This window comes from Carcharodon carcharias, assembly GCF_017639515.1.
Source record: "Carcharodon carcharias isolate sCarCar2 chromosome 36 unlocalized genomic scaffold, sCarCar2.pri SUPER_36_unloc_1, whole genome shotgun sequence".
Classification (NCBI taxonomy): domain Eukaryota; kingdom Metazoa; phylum Chordata; class Chondrichthyes; order Lamniformes; family Lamnidae; genus Carcharodon; species Carcharodon carcharias.
This window is the reverse complement of record NW_024470726.1, coordinates 4,970,675-4,982,740: the sequence shown is the minus strand read 5'-3', so window position 1 is coordinate 4,982,740 and position 12,066 is coordinate 4,970,675. Positions and strand designations below refer to the sequence as shown.

The 12,066-nt window shown below is 44.7% G+C and overlaps 2 protein-coding genes across 2 annotated transcripts in view; one reads left to right on the top strand and one right to left on the bottom strand.

Moving 5' to 3' along the window:
- LOC121274370 (zinc finger protein 420-like) overlaps positions 1-12,066 on the bottom strand; it is a 97,243-nt gene that overhangs the window by 31,302 nt on the left and 53,875 nt on the right. The gene's annotated exons all lie outside the window — the stretch shown is intronic.
- LOC121274332 (zinc finger protein 91-like) overlaps positions 11,164-12,066 on the top strand; it is a 38,453-nt gene continuing 37,550 nt past the window's right edge. The window contains exon 1 of the mRNA XM_041181573.1: positions 11,164-11,301. The gene's annotated coding sequence lies outside the window, so the exon portion shown is untranslated. The remainder of the gene's footprint in view (positions 11,302-12,066) is intronic.

Genomic DNA, 12,066 nt, shown 5'->3' with positions numbered 1-12,066 from the left:
AAACAGTAATTCTCCAGATCCCGATTCTTAACGTCGTAATTCTTGGATTAGGAGTGAAAATGGCTTCCGCTTCATTGTAAGGCAGTGCTTCCCAAACCCTTTATCTGCTGTAACCTCGTTTCACTGTTTCATACTTGGTGCAACCCCAGAATGAAAGGTGGGGGGGGCAATGAATATTTTGAGTGAGCTGGGGGTCCAAACAGCAGGGATACAGGCACAAAAAACTCAGACATCTATCAGTTTTCCGGTTCCGTTGGTGTCAGCAATTGGGCCTCAGAGCTCATTGGATTAGGCCTTACCCACAGAAAAGGAAATCACACGCATTTAAAGAGGCCTGGGAGCACATCGCAACAACTGCCAAATCTGAGGTTCCACTCCACAGCTGCCATTGCTGCCTTGTAGCTCAGAGCCCTGACTGCTCGGGGTCATGGCCCTCAATTTGAGAACGCCTGCTGTAAGGGCGATAGACAACTTTGTAGCTACTCCATAATGTTACAGACTGACCCACTGGATCTCGTCATTTCATCTCATCGCAGTTCTTTTCATCACTGCTGGAAGTAACATATATTTTTATATCTGCTGGACTGTCGTACAGAACATATCTTTTTATTTTCTGTCAGACTGTGGATTAAGAGTACAATGGCTGCAGTTTGAAAGACATGTCCACTGGAACAGGATGAGAGTTGTGTACAATGTTGCAATCCCGGAACAGAGTGTGCCATGAAAGACTGGCTGGTGCAGCAAAGGAGTCCTGGACCAAGGGAATTTCATTTTTGGAGCGAAATTTGCAACTTTGAATAGACTGTTTCATTTTGCACTTTTCACACTCTTGAAACATCGCAAAAGAGTCCTGGACCAATGCCTGACAACAATGTTTTAATTGGCTCCTGATCAGGCAAACAGGTTTTGTGTTAGGACAGTGCAGCAGAATAGCTCTTAGTGTGAAAGCAACAAGACCTAAAACCTCTTTCTCCTATTTGTGGAAGATTCCAATAATTCCACAATAATAGCTATCTGGCTTTTTTCCCTCATATCTATAACCTGCTTTCTCTCTCTCTCTCTCTGAAAACCCCTGTCAAGAGGCCAAGGGTAAAATGACTCTTAGAGACATTGAAGGGCAAGTGCTCAACTAGTTTACTAAATGCTGAAAGTGCTGGAAGACTACCTCATGTAATCAACCAGAACCGGAAGGAATTTGGAAGACATCGATCAAAATCAACCCATCAAATCCTGTACTCCAGAATTGGTGCTCTTGAATTGTTTTATCCCATCCTTAAAATCCATGTTTTTGTGTGTCTCATGAGTCTTGTATGAGGGTGTATAGGGATTTAAGAAAGGGGTAGAGTTTAAGTTATAGTGTTAGAAGTCAGCAGTTCACATTTCTTTCTTTTGCCAATGGTTAATGACAGTTTGTTCAATAAACAGTTATTTATTTAGTTTACAAACCCGGTGCTCACATTCTGTTAACCTAAAATTAAACAGTTAGGTAGAATTGGGCAATCTAGTGCTTTGGTCAAACTTTTCACATTTGTCACAGCTCGGGGAGCACTGAGGCTTGATATTACAGCACACTATCCTCGATTTATAGACGTTCCCTCGCCAGTCTCCATTTACAGACACTCCCTCGCCGGTCTCCATTTACAGACGCTCCCTCGCCGGTCTCCATTTGTAGACTCTCCCTCGCCAGTCTCCATTTGTAGACTCTCCCTCGCCGGTCTCCATTTGTAGACGCTCTCTCGCCAGTCTCCATTTGTTGACGTTCCCTTACCAGTCTCCATTTGTAGACATTCCCTCACCAATCTTCATTTACAAGCGCTCCCTCGCCAGTCTCCATTTGTAGACGCTCCCTCGCCAGCCTCCATTTACAGACGCTCCCTCGTCATTCTCCATTTGCAGACGCTCCCTGACCACCCTGGAGTTCGGCAATTTGAGCCGGGGCAGATCCTGAGAAACCGACGGATGAAGGGCGGTTTAATGCTCTTTATTTAAATCTGACTTAAAGATCCACTCAGAGTTTGTGCAGCCCGACTTCCTCAGGGTTTATTAACCCGCTTCATTCCTACCTGCATCGGATTGGCACCTACTGCCCAGTGAGTCTCTCCCGCGCATGCTCAGAATACACAGCCGAATCAGCCTCTCGCGCGCATGTTCAGAATGAGCCCTTAGTGCGCATGCCCTGCCCAGAATGCCCTGCGGGTCTCTCCCGCGCATGCTCATCCCACTGGTCCTCAATGTCCTCATTCAGAAGGAATACAGAGGCTGCTAAATGCTAGAAATCTGTAAGATCAGGAAATACCTCAGCAGATCAAGCAGCAGCTGTGGACCAGGAAACAGAGTTAACTATTCAACCACAACAAACAGCTGGTAGGAAATAGTAAACTATTAAGTGTGTTCAAAGTAAGAAAGTCTAAATGAAGGTTATTCTGTGTGTGTGTGAATGCACAGAGTGTGGTTAATAATATTGGTGAGTTACAGCTGCAGATTGACGTGTAAATATGATGTTGTAGCTATAACAGGGAAATGGCTCTGAGTATTAAATCTTACTCAGTACAAGGTGTTCAGCAAAGACAAGAAAGGAAGAGAAAAGAGAGCAATGGGAGACACTGGTTTCAGTCATACCAACATTTAATTGAAGCAAATTTCTGTTCATCCAGTGCGAGATGCCAGACAAGTCAGTAAGTGACTTGGAGGGAAACTTAGATGATGGTGTATACATACACACGCTACCCTTGTCCTTCTGGGTGGTGAGGATCAAGGGTTTGTCAGGTCCTGTTCTGATTGAGCATTCCTTATATAAAAATCTCTCTTTCACCCACTGCTGCTCCCTCCCCTCTCTCTCTCCTCCATAGAGGCCAGAATCTTGGGTAGGTACAGAGCGGGTGGCAGGTTCCATTCCCTAAAGAACATCAGTGAACCAGTTGGGTATTTATGACAATCCACCAGCTTTCAGGATCACTTGTTCATAGTGTCGGCCCCTCAAATAATCAGATTCATTCTGTTCAATTTCCTTGATGTTTTGCTCGATTCTCTCATGCTCTGTTTTTTCTGTTTTGAATCAATTTCACAGGACATTGGGATTTGCATTCAGGAAACTCAGACTTTACATCACGATCTGAAGGGAGTCCGCTAATTTATTGTAACCTGATTATCGTTGGTGTGAACATGGAAGGAAAAAGTACCGTTCACAGTGGAGAGAAATCGTACACGCGTTCTGTGTGTGGACAAGGCTTCAGCCAATTGTCTGTCCTGCTGAGACGGAAGCATAGTGACTCCAGGGAGACACCGTGGAAATGTAAGCACTGCGGGAAGGTATTCAGTTGCCCATCTGTGCTGGAAATTCATCAACGCATTCACACTGGCGAGAGGCCATATACCTGTCCCGCATGTGGAAAGGAATTCAGACAGTCATCCAGCTTGCTGATACACCAGCGCATTCACACTGGGGAGAGACCATTCAAGTGCACCGTGTGTGGAAAGGGATTCACTGTGTCATCTGGCCTGCTGAAACACCACCGAGTTCACACTGGGGAGAGGCCATTCACCTGCTCCGAATGTGGGAAGGGATTCACTCAATTAAGCAACCTGAAGACACATCAGCGAATTCACACAGGAGAGAAGCCATTTACATGCTCCACGTGTGGGAAGGCATTCACTGTACACTCCCACCTGCAGGAACACCAACGAGTTCACACAGGGGAGAGGCCGTTCATTTGCTATGAGTGTGGGAAGGGATTCATTAACTCATCCCACCTGCTGAGCCACCAGCGAGGTCACACTGGGGAAAGACCATTCACTTGCTCTGAGTGTGGGAAGGGATTCACTCAGTCATGCCACCTGGTCAGTCACCAGCGAGTTCACAACTAACCACAGTGATTAGATTTTGCTGTTATTCACATCCAGGACTGAACCATACTCATTGGGGTCAGTTTCTGCTGATAATAAAGTCCAGCCTCCTGTCCAGTTATAGATGTTAATGCTCTGGATAAAAGCCAAATCTATCTCAAACACAAGTTGTGTTGTGTTTGATTTGTCACCTCCCAAATCCCAACCAATCTTTCCTAGAAATTCATCTTTGATTCCTTCCAATCAGATTTCTACCCCTGCCACAGTACCAAAGCTTGTCTTCTCAAAGTCACAATGGCAGCCTATATCACTGACTGTGGTAAACTCCTGCCTCGTCCTTCTCGACCTGTCTGCAGCCTTTGACACAGTCGACCACACCTTCCTCCTCTAACACTTTTCACCTGGTTCCATTCTTACCTATCCAATCGCAGCCAGAGAACCACATACAATGGCTTCTCTTCCCTTTCTCATGTCCTTACCTCTGATTGTCGTCTCCCATGATTGATCCTTGACACCCTCCTCTTTCTCACCTACGCACTGTCAGTAAGTCCCATCTTTTGAAAACACATTAGTTTCCACATGTACACTAACGCCAACCCGGCCCTACCTCACCACCACCTCTCCTGTATCCTCCACTGTTGGACTGCTTACCCAACACCCAATTACAGAAGAATATCAATTTCCTCCAATTAATTATTGAAGAGACCAAAGTCATTGTCCTTGGTGACAGCTACAAATTCCGTTTCCTAATGACTGACTCCATCTCTCTACCAGTGAGCTGCTTGAGACTGAATCACTCTGCTCCCAATCTTGCTGCCATGCCTTCAACTATCTAGGCTCGAGGCTCTGGAATTCCCTCCCTAAATCTCTCAGTCTCTCTCCCTCTTTCCTGGTTGAAGATGCTCATTAAAACTTACCTCTTCCACAAGTTTTTGACCATTGGCCCTACTATTGCTTTACTGTCTCACAACAAAAGTATATCCCAGTGTGGAAGAAGGATTGTAGGAAGGGGATAAACCAACCATGGTTAACCAAGGAAGTTAAGGATAGTAACAGAGTGAAAGAAAAACTATATTACGTGGCAAAGATTAGTGGCAAGCCAGAGCATTGGGAAAGTTTGAAAAAAACCAACAGAAGATGACCAAAAAATAAAGAGGGAGAAAATAAACTTGGCAGGGGGGGTAAACTAGCAAGTAATATAAAAATGGACAGTAAAAGCTGCTTTAAATATATAAAAAGGAAAAGAGAGGCCAAAGTCAATCCAAGGCCCTTAGAGAATGAGGCTGGGGAAATAATATGGGGAACCAGGGAATGACAGAGGAGTTGAATAAATACTTTGCATCAGTCTTCACAGTAGAAGATATTAATAGCATTCCAAAAATACTAAATGATCAAGGAGCAAAAATGGCGGGGGGGAAATAAATACAATAACTATCTTTAGAGAAAAAGTACTAGGGAAACTAATGGGGCTTAAGGCCAATAAGTCCCCTGGACCTGATGGGTTGCATCCTAGGATATTAAAGGAACCAGCTGCAGAGATAGTGGATGCACTGGTAGTAATCTTCCAAGAATCCTTAGATTCTGGAAAAGTCCCAGAGGGTTGGAGAACAGCCAATGTAACACCCTTATTCAAAAAGGGAGGGAGACAAAAAAGAGGTAACTTTAGGCCAGTTAGCTTAACATCCATCATTGGGGAAATGTTAGAGTCTGTTATAAAGAATGTAATAGCAGAGCATTTAGAAATGCATGATATAATCAAGCAGAATCAGCATGGCTTCATGAAGGGGAAATCATGCCTGACAAATTTATTAGAATTCTTTGAGGAGGTAACAAGCTGTATAGATAAAGGGGGACCAGTAGATGTAATATATTTGGCTTTCCAAAAGGTGTTTGATATAGTGCTGCACATAAGGCTACTTAATAAGATAAGAGCCCATGGTGTTGGGGTAGTATATTATCATGCATAGAGAATTGGCTAACTAATAGAAGACAGAGAGTTGGGATAAAGGGGGCATTTTCAGGATGTCAACCTATAACTAGTGGAGCACCACAGGGATCAGTGCTGAGACCACAATTATTTACAATATATTTAATGACTTGGATGAGGGAAATGAATGTACTATCACCAAGTTTGCAGATGACACAAAAATATGTGGGAAGGCAAGTGGTGAGGATGACACAAAGAGTCTACGGAGGGATAGACAGGTTAAGTGAGTGGGCAAAAACTTGACAGATGGAATATAATGCTGGAAAATGTGAGGTTCTGCACTTTGGCAGGAAGAATAGAGGAGCTGAATATTACTTAAACAGAGAAAGACTGAAGAAAGCTGCAGCACAGAGGGATTTGGGGGTCCTCGTGCATGAATCCCAAAAAGCAAGCATACAAGTTCAGCAGGTAATAGGGAAGGCAAATGGAAGGTTGGCCTTTATTTCAAAGGGAATGGAGTATAAAGATAGGGAAGTCTTGCTAAAACCAGTCAAGGCACTAGTTAGACCACACCTAGAATACTGTGAACAGTTTTGATCCCCACCTATCTGCTGCCCTTGTGTTTCTAGATGGTAGTGGTCGTGGGTCTGGAAGGTGCTATCTAAGGAGCCTTGGTGAATTCCTGCAGTGCATCTTGTTGACGGTACACACTGCTGCTACTGTGCGTCGGTGGTGGAAGGAGTGAATGTTTGTGGACGTGGTGTCAATAAAGCGGGCTGCTTTGAGCTGGACCGTGTGTCACAACTCACTGGGGATAGTGCACTGTAATATCAAGCCCCACTGCTCATTGAGCCGCGACAAATGTGAAAAGTTTGATCAACCCACTAATTGGTTAATGTAGGTTAACAGAATACGAGCACAATGTTTGTAAACTTAAGTAAATAATTCTTTATTGAACAAATTGTCTTTAACCAGTGGCAAAAGAAAGAACTATGAACTGCTAACTTCTAACTCTATAACCTAAACTCTACCCCTTCTTAAATCCCTGTTCACATAAGCCACATAAATCCATGTTTTTGTGTGTCTTAAGAGTGGGATAAAACAGTTCAATAGCACCAATTCCAGAGTACAGGATTCGATGGGTTGATTTTGACTGATGTCTTCCAAATTCCTTTCAATTCTTGTTGATGACACAAAGTGGTCTTCCAGCACTTTCAGTCTTTAGTTCACTGGTTGAGCACTTGCCTTTCAATGTCTCTAACAGTGATTTTCCCCTTTCCCTCTTGACAGGGGTTTTCAGAGAGAGAGAACAGGTTATAGAGATATGAGGAGAAAAAGCCAGCTAGCTATTATTGTGGAATTTTACACACACAGGAGCAAGAGGTTTTAGGTCTTTTTCTTTACAAACTAGGAGCTATTCCACTGCACTGCTCTCACACAAACCCTTGTCACCTGATGAGCCAATTAAAACATTGTTGCTAGGCCGTTCCCCATTAGACCACACGCCTCCTCCTCGCCACCATCCTGTCTTTCATGGCACACTCTGTTCCAGGACAGCAACGTTATATATATCCCTCACATGGTTCCAGTGGACATGTCTTTCAAACTGCAGCTATTGTAATTTTAATCCACAGTCCAACAGAAATAAAAATATATGTTCTTTACAGGTGTCCAGCTTCTTGATTGTTGTGGGAGCTGCACTCATCCAGCAAGTGAGTAGTATTCCATCTCACTCCTGACTTGTGCCTTGTAGATGGTGGACAAGCATTGGGGAGTCAGGCCGTGAGTTACTCGTCGCAGGATTCCTAGCCTTTGGCATGCTCTGGCAGCCACAGTATTTACATGGCTAGCCAGTTCAGTTTCTGGTTAATGGTAATGCCCAGGATGTTGATAGTGGAGGATTCAGTGATGGTAATGCCATTGAACGTCAAGGCCGACGATTAGATTCTCTCTTGTTGGAGATGGTCATTGCCTGGCACTTGCGTGGCTCGAATGTTACTTGCCATTTGTCAGCCCAAGCCCGGTGTCCAGGTCTTGCTGCATTTGGACATGGACTGCTTCAGTATCTGAGGAATCACGAATGGTGCTGAACATTGTGTAATCATCAGTGACTATACTCACTTCTGACCTTATGTTGGAGGGAAGGTCATTGATGAAGCAGCTGAAGATGGTTAGGCCTAGGACACTACCCTGAGGAACTCCTGCAGTGATGTCCTCGAGCTGAGATGACTGACCTCCAACAACCACAACCATCATCCTTTGTGCTAGGTATGGCTACAACCAGTGAAGAGTTTTCCCCCTGAATCCCATTGACTCCCTCACTAGTCCCTCATTCTCCTCCATTTACAGACACTCCGTCAGTGGTCTCCATTTAAAGATGTTGCCCCACCAATGTCCAGTTAGAGATGCTCCCTCACCAGTCTCCATTTAAAGATGCTCTGTCAACAGTCCCATGGCTTGTCCATTTACAGATACTCCCTCATCTGTCCCCATTTCTCCTCCATTTACAGTCGCTCCCTCTACAGTTTTGCTAAGGCTCCTTGATACCTATGGGCCTTGATGTCAGGGGCAGTCACTCTCACCTCACCTCTGGAGTTCAGCTCTTTTGTCCATGTTTGAACCAAGGCTGTCATGAGATCAGGAGTTAAGTGGCCCTGGCAGAACCCAAACTGGGCGCCAGTGAGCAAGTTATTGATGGCACTATTGATGACTCCTTCCATCACTTTACCGATGATCAGGAGTAGACTGATGGGCAGTAATTGGCCAGGTTGGATTTGTCCTGCTTTTTGTGTATAGGACATATCTGGGCAATTTTCCAGAGAGCTGGGTAGATGCCGGTGTTGTAGCGTACTGGAACAGCTTGGCTAGGGGCGCGGCAAGTTCTAGAGCAGAAGTCTTCAGTACTATTGCCTGAATATTGTCAGGGCCCGTAGCCTTTACAGTATCCAGTGCCTTCAGCTGTTTCTTGATATCATGTGAAGAGAATTGAATTGGTTGAAGACTGACATCTCTGATGCAGAGGACCTCTGGAGGAGGCCGAGTTGGATCATCCACTCGGCACTTCTGGCTGAAGATTGTTGCTAAATATGAAGGAGGGACTTCATCTCCACAACAATTGCCACTCCTACCAATACAATCATGCACAGATGCTTATGCAGCAGGCAGTTTGGTGAGGATGAGCTCAAGTATGTTTTCCCTCTTGTTGGTTCTCTCACCACCTGCTGCAGACCCAATCTAGCAGCTGTGCCCTTTAGGACTCGGCCAGCTCGGTAAGTAGTGGTGCCACGGAGCCACTCTTGGTGATGGACATTGAAGTCCCCCACCCAGAGTACATTCTGCGTCCTTGCCATTCTGTGCTTGTTCCAAGTGGTGGTCAACATGGAGGAGTGCTGATTCATCAGCTGAGGGAGGGCAGTACGTGGTAATCAGCAGGCGATTTCCTTGCCCATGTCTAACCTGACGTCATGAGACTTGAAGTTGATGTTGACTCCTCAATGCATACCACTGTGCCATCGTTGCTGTGCTGCCCTGTTGGTGGAACAGAACATACCCAGGGACATTATCTGTACGGTATGATTGCATGAGGATGACTATGTCAGGCTGTTGCTTGACCATTTTGTGAGACAGCTCTCCCAACTTTGGCACTAGCCCCCAGATGTTAGGTGGAGGATTTTGTAGGGTCAACAGGGCTGTGTTTGCTGTTGTTCTTTCCAGTGCCCAGGTCAATGTTGGGTGGTCCTTCCGATTTCATTCCTTTTCTGAGACTTTGTGGCATTTTAATACAGTTATATGGGCCACCTCAGTTAAGAGTCAACTACACTGCTGTGGTTCTGGATGACCTAATAAATATTAGTGATGGGTTTTTACGACAATCGACAATGGTTTCATGGTCATCATTAAGACTTTTAATTCCATATTTTTATTGAATGGCAGGATTCGAACCCAGGTCCCGAGAGCATTAGCCTGGATTACTAGTCCATCACCTCATTTTGGGCTGTAAACATTTCTGTGTTACATTGTTTCAATGTTTTAAAATTAGTATCACTTTTTACAAGCTTGCATGTGTTGATTCAATGAAATGTTTGTAAAAGGAAACGCCGGAGAAGCATCGAGAGATTTCGATGTGGGACTGAAATGAAATTGGTCAACAGGGAAGAAACACATTTCCAATCAGAGCAGAAATTGATGTTAACAATCACATTAACTGGACTCCGCTCTGGGTTTCCACCGTGTTGAAAAACAGTCATTCTCCGGCTCCTGATTCTTAATGTCATAATTGAGAGATTAGATGTGAAAATGACATCCGCTTCATTGTAAGGCAGTGCTTCCCAAACCCTTTTTCTGCTGTGACCATGTTTCACTGTTTCATACTTGGTGCAGCCCCAGAATGAAAGGGTTGGGGGGGAGCAGTGAATATTTTGAGTGAGCTGGGGGTCCAAACAGCAGGGATACAGGCACAAAAAACAGCTAAGACACCTATCATTTTTCCGGTTCCATTGTTGTCAGCGATTGGGCCTCAGAGCTCATTGGATTAGGCCTTGCCCACAGGGAAGGAAAGGAAATCACACACATTTAAAAAGGCCTGGGAGCACATCCCAACACTGCCAAATCTGAGGCTCCGCTCCATAGCCACCATTGCTGCCTCGGACTCACAACCTTGGTTGCTCAGGGGTCATGACCCTCAGTTTGAGAACCCTTGCTCTGAGGGCAAGAGATAACTTGGTAGCTACTCCATAATGTTACACACTGGCCCACTGGATCTCTTCATTTCATCTCACCACAATTCTTTCTGTCACTGCCTTACTGATCCTTCCAACAAACAGACATTTGGGAGCAATGGTGTGTTGATGCTCAGATTAGCTCAGTCCCCATATTATTAGATGGAGCTAGAAGCATTGGAGAAGGTGCAAGAAAGATTCACTGGAATGGCATCAGACGCTCCCCTCACTAGTCCCTGTTTCACTAACATTTACACACACTCCCTTGCCAGTCTCCATTTACAGACGTTCCCTTACAACCCCGTTCCTCCTCCATTTACAGACGCTCCCTGAATTGCTGAGTTTCTCCCTGTACACCCGAGTTTGGCGCATGCGCAAAATGCAACGGGCCACTTAATGGCGATAGGAACCTGGGCAGGTCGTGAGAAACCGGCGGCTCAATGACGCGTTTAACGCCATGTTTTAACTTGACTTACACGTGCGCTCAGAATTTGTGCAGCCCGTCTTCCTCCGGGTTTATTAACCCGCTTGACTCTTACCTGCATCAAACCCGCACCCACAACCCAGTGGCCTATTCCGCGCATGCTCAGATCACACTGCCTAATGAGCCTCTCCCGCGCATGCTCCGCCCACAATGCCCTGTGGGTCTCTCCCGCGCATGCTCATCTCACTGGTCCTCAATGTCCTTATTCAGAAGGAAGTACAGAGGCTGCTAAATGCTGGAAATCTGTAAGATCAGGAAATACTCCGCAGATCAAACAGCAGCTGTGGACCAGGAAACAGAGTTAACTATTCAACCACAACAAACAGCTGGTAGGAAATAGTAAACTATTAAGTGTGTTCAAAGTAAGAAAGTCTCAATGAAGGTTATTGTGTGTGTGTGTGTGTGAATGCACAGAGTGTGGTTAATAATATTGGTGAGTTACAGCTGCAGATTGACATGTGTAAATATGATGTTGTGGCTATAACAGGGAGCTGGCTCTGAGTATTAAATCTTACTCAGTACAAGGTGTTCAGCAATAATAATAAAAACAAAAAACTGCGGATGCTGGAAATCCAAAACAAAAACAGAATTACCTTGAAAAACTCAGCAGGTCTGGCAGCATCAAGACCTGCTGAGTTTTTCAAGGTGTTCAGCAATATTGTTTAAAGAGAGAAGATATTCCAGAGGGGGTCAAGGAAATAACCTACGTAGCTAGAGTAAGGAACAAAAAAGGGGAAATTACATTGCTCTACAATGAGTGTCTATATGCCATCAGCTCGTGGGAAAGATGTAGAGGAAATTTGCAAAGAAATTAGAGAGGTGGATGAGTTATAGGGTAGTTGTATTGGGGGTCTTTAATTATCCAAATATAGACTGGGATAGTAGTAGTGTAACAGGCAGAGAGAGGAAAGAGTTCCTGGAGTGTATTCAGAAGATTTTTCTGTCACTGAGTTGTTAGGATGATAAACATTACCACAATTAATACAGCTTTACTAATACTATTAAAACTTACTATTATTAATAAACCTGAACAATATTGATAAAGCCAATGAATACTTGTTACACCGTACTAGTGGTCATAAACCTTGCTTAAA